General features: G+C 44.7%; 1 protein-coding gene across 2 annotated transcripts in view; it reads right to left on the reverse strand.

Annotated features, from left to right (window-relative positions):
* Aff3 (ALF transcription elongation factor 3) overlaps window positions 1–3,639 on the reverse strand; it is a 494,860-nt gene extending 491,221 nt beyond the window's left edge. For both annotated transcript variants that reach the window (XM_087566657.1, XM_087566656.1), the window contains exon 1: window positions 3,506–3,639. The gene's annotated coding sequence lies outside the window, so the exon portion shown is untranslated. The remainder of the gene's footprint in view (window positions 1–3,505) is intronic.
* Window positions 3,640–6,000: the final 2,361 nt, after the last annotated feature.

The raw sequence follows: 6,000 nt of genomic DNA on the forward strand, positions 1-6,000 counted from the left end.
AAGTATCAATGTGCATCCCTATCCACACAAACAAACTTCTTTGCTTTTACAAGGATTCAAAACTGTATCAGTTCTCAGGGTAGGAAAACAAACATTAGTCTCTGCCTTTTCTCTCTTTATTGACCGTTGTGTCTGTATCCCTCCTTGGCCCAGGGTCGGCTGCCACAAAACATTTACCAGTTCTCTGATTGTCATCCGACTTAACATGGTCCGTGGACTGCTGGCTGATGGTAGTTTAAGCAGGATCTAATTGGTAACATATTGTTGATTGAATTAAGTAACACATGATAGAGATTTAAACCATAGTAATTTTTCCATAAAGGAAAGTCTGTCAACAGGCCGGAGCAGAGGAGCAGCAATAAATCAAATTGTCACGTTTATTAGTTATTGCAGGAGTCGGGTTGCCTTGTATTCATTATAACTCCCATTTTAGCGCAGATAAAAGCTATAAAGAGGAGTATTTGTGAAAGATGCTTTTAATAGGTCTGTATTTGTGCACAAACACCTGCTAGTATTTTAATCCTGAGAAAACAGTGGTGTTTCATTTTAGAAAGAACAAGTATTTGGACCATTGTTTAGAGAAGAGATGAAGATGTGGGTAAAATGTCCAAGCTATGTTTTAAAACTTTGAAAAAAAATCAATCCATTAACCATTAGATAAGTAAGTGAAGTTAAATAGACAAGGGGCTAGGAAGGTGATAGGACAGCCTTCCCTTATCAGACTCACTCAAAGTCAGAGAGTGGATAGGACATTTGCAATAATAGATCTTGCAAATAATGCTATTTGACTTATAATATCTGAATCTCAGGAATAAAATTTTATGTATGTCAGTGGTTTTACAAATCGTGGACCATTATTACCAGAGCCATTTGAAAGAACAAGACTTTATAGCATGTCACTAAGAACCAACACGAGGGGATGGGTCACTGAATAGAGTTCTGCTGTGCAAGGGTGAGGTCTTTGAGCAAAAGCTGGGCTTGGTGTCAAGTCTATGAATGCAGATCTGGAAAGATGCGGGTAGGTGGGTCTCAGGAGCGTAGCTTAGCTAAATCAACACATTCTAGGCACTGTGAGAGACCCTGCCTCAGAAGCACATGCGGGAAATGACTGATGAGGACTCTTCATATTGTTCTCTGACTGCCACATGCATGTACAGGCACATGGATGTGCACACACACACACACACACACACACACACACACACGCTAATGAAAACAAAACAGAAACGGTGTCCTTATCCACACTTTTCTCTCAATCTGCCTTTATTCAAAGTGCCATCCACATGTATCCCTGTGTGGATCTGAAATAGTAGAACATGATTTCATCTGCCTAGCCCCACTGGGCCCTCGAGAAAGCCATGTGTGCTCTATACAGAAGGTGACTGAACCCTCTTGACATATAAAGAAACTGAAGTGTGGAAAGTAAAAGTGATTCATTGTGGGGACCTCTGCTGTCAACTTTTAACAGGAAGGATGCCAACCCAGGAGTCCTTGCTCTGAACAATGGTGTAGACTGAAGAAGATTCAGCAAACTGAAGTCTGGCACCAGCTCTCTACTGTCCCCCTAGTTCTCTCTGTAACTTTGAACTGATTCTTAAGTTGTCTTGGACTTGGCTTCCTCATCAGTCACGTTTGGTACATTCTAGAGATAACATGTGAGGGCTCAAGACACGGCTCTGGACAGAGTCAAACGGAATTCCCCACATACAATTCCTGGCATGTGGGAGACACTGAGCATGCTCTGTGCTATTAGCTGGATGAGAGAATCACAGGTACAGGGTCTCTAGGTTGCTGTGCATGTGGGTAAGCAGGAGATGTGTGGATATATGTAACCAGACATGACGTTTCCATGTTGCTCCTCTCATGAGTGGGACTCATGAGCAGGGATGCCCAGAGCCTTTTCTCTGCCTGCTCTTCTCCAGCAATATGAGGGTCAGAACTGCCAGCTCTAACCTAAGTATCTCCCCTACACCTGCCCCAACCTTCAATCCATTCGCCTTTCTAAACTTTTGACATTTCTCTTCAAGTCTGACAGCTCAATTGCATGAGAGACAGTTGTGGTGCTGATAATGACAAGGACAGCTGTTCCTCAGCAAGACCCTCTAATATTCATGGCACCCTCTTCTGCACTTTATATGTAGTAACACATTCAACTCCTAATTCAGGGATAGATGACATTCTCACGTCCAGGTTTCAGATGAAAGACCTAGGAGACGGAGGCATAGCGACAAGTCCAAATCCATCTTGCTAGAGTTGGGATTTGAACCACCAGGTCTAACAAATGAGCAACGTGTATTTGTCCTGCTTCTGAAATGCAAATGAAATAAAACTATGCATGCTACAACTGAATATTAAGCCCAGACGAAGACCAGATTGAGGAAATAGCACTCAACAGAGACAAACTCCAAGAACATTGAATGCACGCATCGCTTTGTGGTTATCTCACTTGGACGGTGAGATAGGGAACCCCGGCGGGCCCACATGGTGGAAGACAATTCTGCGCAGTTAGCAAACCCCTAAATTCCCACCAGGAAGCAGACGCTTTTCGTAAAAGCAGGTGATGCTTTCTTAAACTGATTACTTAGTTTGTACAACTGACACTCAGGTTTACCAATACTTGGTCCATGGATGTTGGTCCTTCAGCTGTCCCTCTTGCGACGGTGCCAGGCCTGACACTACCCAAGCCACCCTGTCTTGTAGGATTGCTGTGCTCTGAATGGACAACTCTGGGAAATGCACATGTGAACATGATTGCATGTTTTGTAGTTTGTAACATTTAAATAACAAGGAAATCACTTGTAGAAAAACTAATTGTTTTCTTTGGTCTCAAAAAAATATAGTCGCTGTGTTATTTGATATCCTGTGATATGTTTCTAGATATGAATGTTAGAATGTGTGTATGCGTGTGTGCATGTGTGTGTATGCGTGTGTGTGTGTATGTAACTTGCCTTGTATGTATAAATGAGAGACATAGATGGTGTTGTTAACTATTGCACTAAGTAACTTCTGCACGACTGACTGAGGGTGGCCTTAGGCTACCCACAGTCTCCTTTGTGTAGGTTCTGAAGTCACTGGCGGCGAAGCCATCCTCAGATCATCTCTGTGACCTTGACTTGAGTTCTTTCATTGAGGTATAGCTACTGGCCTACATGAGGTTCCGAAATATTGCCTAAGACCAATGGGCCCAACTGGCATCACAAATGTGTGTGCAAGCATGTTTACTTCTAGATTAAGTCTTTTTTGCAACACACACACATACACACACACACACACACACACACACACACACACACACTGTGACCTTCTTTGGTTATGTTCCACATCTGCCTGTCCCATTATCCAGCCATGCACTAGGTCATGCATGATAAATCCATCCTATGGGACAGGACAGGAATGTTCTCAACTGCTTCCCCAGCTCTGAGGAGCCCGGGGACACACTTCTGCCATTTGGGGCACAAAGTCTCCCCACAACTGCTGCCGATTACCCAGACACAGACCCACTTACCTCTCAACACACACTCTCCTTTTTTTCTGTTTCAAATAAATTGTTCAGCTTCTCTCTTCTGTGCATAGATCCCTCCTCGCTGGCGAGCGTTGTGAATGGCACTTTCTGTACAAACAGGAAGAGCTTGTGTGGTCACCACCCAAGTGTGCAGGTGTTGATAGAGGATGTGAAAGTGTGGAGGCGACGGACTACAGCAGACACCCAGCCCACTGCTCCTACCCGCCTCAGGGTAGGAGTCCTGTAACAGAGCCTGGACTCACAGCTTGGGAGATCTTCTGACAAGAACACAGATCAAGATACATGGTCATGGTGGCCAGGGGCAAAGGTCTCTTTCACTCCCACCTAACCCTAAAAGGAATGTTGAAAAAAAAATCTGGAACATTCTGGAATCCCTTATAATCTTATCAGGAACTGATCTTAGTAAGCTGTTTAAAATCCTTTTTTCCCTCCTCCTCTGTGTGTGTGTGTGTGTGTGTGTGTGTGTGTGTGTGTGTGTGTGTGTACAAATGTATATACAAGTATCTGTGTATAGGTCACGCACATACATTTCTGTGAAGAGGCACCATGACCAAGGCAATTCTTTTGTTTTGTTTTGTTTTGTTTTTTCCTTTGGAGCTGGGGACCCAACCCAGGGCCTTGCGTTTGCTAGGCAAGTGCTCTACCACTGAGCTAAATCCCCAACCCCGACCAAGGCAATTCTTATGAAGGACAACATTTCATTGGGGCTGGCTTACAGGTTCAGAGGTTCAGTCCATTGTCATCATGGCAGGAAGCATGGCAGCATCCAGGCAGGCACGGTGCAGGAGCAGCTAAGAGTATATTGTCTTCCAGGCAGCTAGGAGGAGGGTCTCAAAGCCCACCCCTATAGTGACACTTCCTCCAACAAAGCCACTCCCACTCCAACAAGGCCACACCTACCCCAAACAAGGCCACACCCACTTCAAGAAGGTCACACCTTGTTGGAGAAACAGCACCGGTGGAAAAATGTAAAGATTTGAGAATAGGCTCCCTGAAGGTTTCATCTCCTTATCTCCCATGCATCCATCACTTGTGGTGGTGGGGCTTCTTGTCTACACTGCCAGCCCCTGCACACTTACTCATGCCTCGACTTTCTCCTGCTAACAGGGAGATTGTCCAGAGGACAGGTAATTGTGCTGTCTGCTCAGTCTCCTTTCTCCACAGTGTTTAATACCAGGGAGCATTTCCTTCCTTCTGGAACTTTCCCTTTGGCCACTATGACTCCACGCTCTCCTGGTTTCTGTCAGGCCATTTCTCTCTTGCTGGCAGACTTCCATTCCTCAGCGACCATCTTGATTTGTGGTCTTCCCAGGCCCCCCCAGTCTCCAGGCTCTTAGTTTAATGTTCTCCATGGGTGGCCTCGTCTACTCTCTCCATGTTACTTGCCAAGCCCATGTCTGGTTGTTTACAGTCTCTGCCGTTCTTCCTGAATGTCCCGTAGGAACTTCAAGTTCAATGGATCAAGATGAGGCTCTGACCTCTCCATTCCCTGCCCCCATCACATAGCTGGTGAAACCTTTCTACTGTGTCGCGCCTCCCCACTTCCTGCATTTATATGTCTGCCTTCTGCTAAGCCAGCTTCTTCATTTTTCAACCCAAGTTTTCTTTATTTGAACATAGCCTTCCTTATTCATACATTGGATGGAATCCTGGATACAGCTAGAGACTCCCTTGTCAGGTCACATAGTGTCATAGTTCTGGCATCAGCCACATGGATTCCCTGGGCAGAAGAAAGCCTTTTTCCTGTTTCCAAAACAAAACTGAAAGAATTCACCTGGATTCTTCCCTTTCCCTAAAAGCCTTGACCTGTAATCAAAAAGTCAATTCCATCTCTGAAACTACTCTAAGTGACTCTTCTTCTCTCTTCCTATGCCCATACTCCCATGTCAGGTCTCCTGGCCACTGCCTTAATCCCCAGGAGTATGTATACCCTTGGTCTACAAGACAGGGTACTGAGGTGTAGGAAGGAAAGGCTTGAGCTTGTGTCTACTACTACTACTACTACTACTACTACTACTACTACTACTACTACTACTACTATTTTGGGGAAACCACACGTCTATCTCCTCTCTTTGATATCACCTTTAAGAGTTCAGTGAGGTGTGGTTAGGAATCAGGCCATCTGGATGAATCTGTCTTCTTAAAGGACTGAATTGGTCCTATGAGACCACATTACTTTAAAGCAAGTTTGGTTTTCCCAGGATAGGTTTCTTGTTTCTATTATTGAATGCCACTCCCCACCCCATGTGTGTGCATGCGCGCGCGCGTGTGTGTGTGTGTGTGTGTGTGTGTGCATCATGTACATGGGTGTGTATATATGTGTGCACTTGTGAATGTGCATGTGCGTATGTGTACATGCATGTGCATGTGTGTGCATACATATTTGCATGTGTATGTGTGTGCCTGTGTATGCATGTTTATGTACATGTGTGTGCATTTCATCTTATCTATGTAATATCATTAGTTTTCTTGCTTTC

This window comes from Rattus norvegicus, chromosome 9, assembly GCF_021556685.1.
Source record: "Rattus norvegicus strain SHRSP/BbbUtx chromosome 9, alternate assembly SHRSP_T2T, whole genome shotgun sequence".
NCBI classification, from domain to species: Eukaryota; Metazoa; Chordata; class Mammalia; order Rodentia; family Muridae; genus Rattus; species Rattus norvegicus.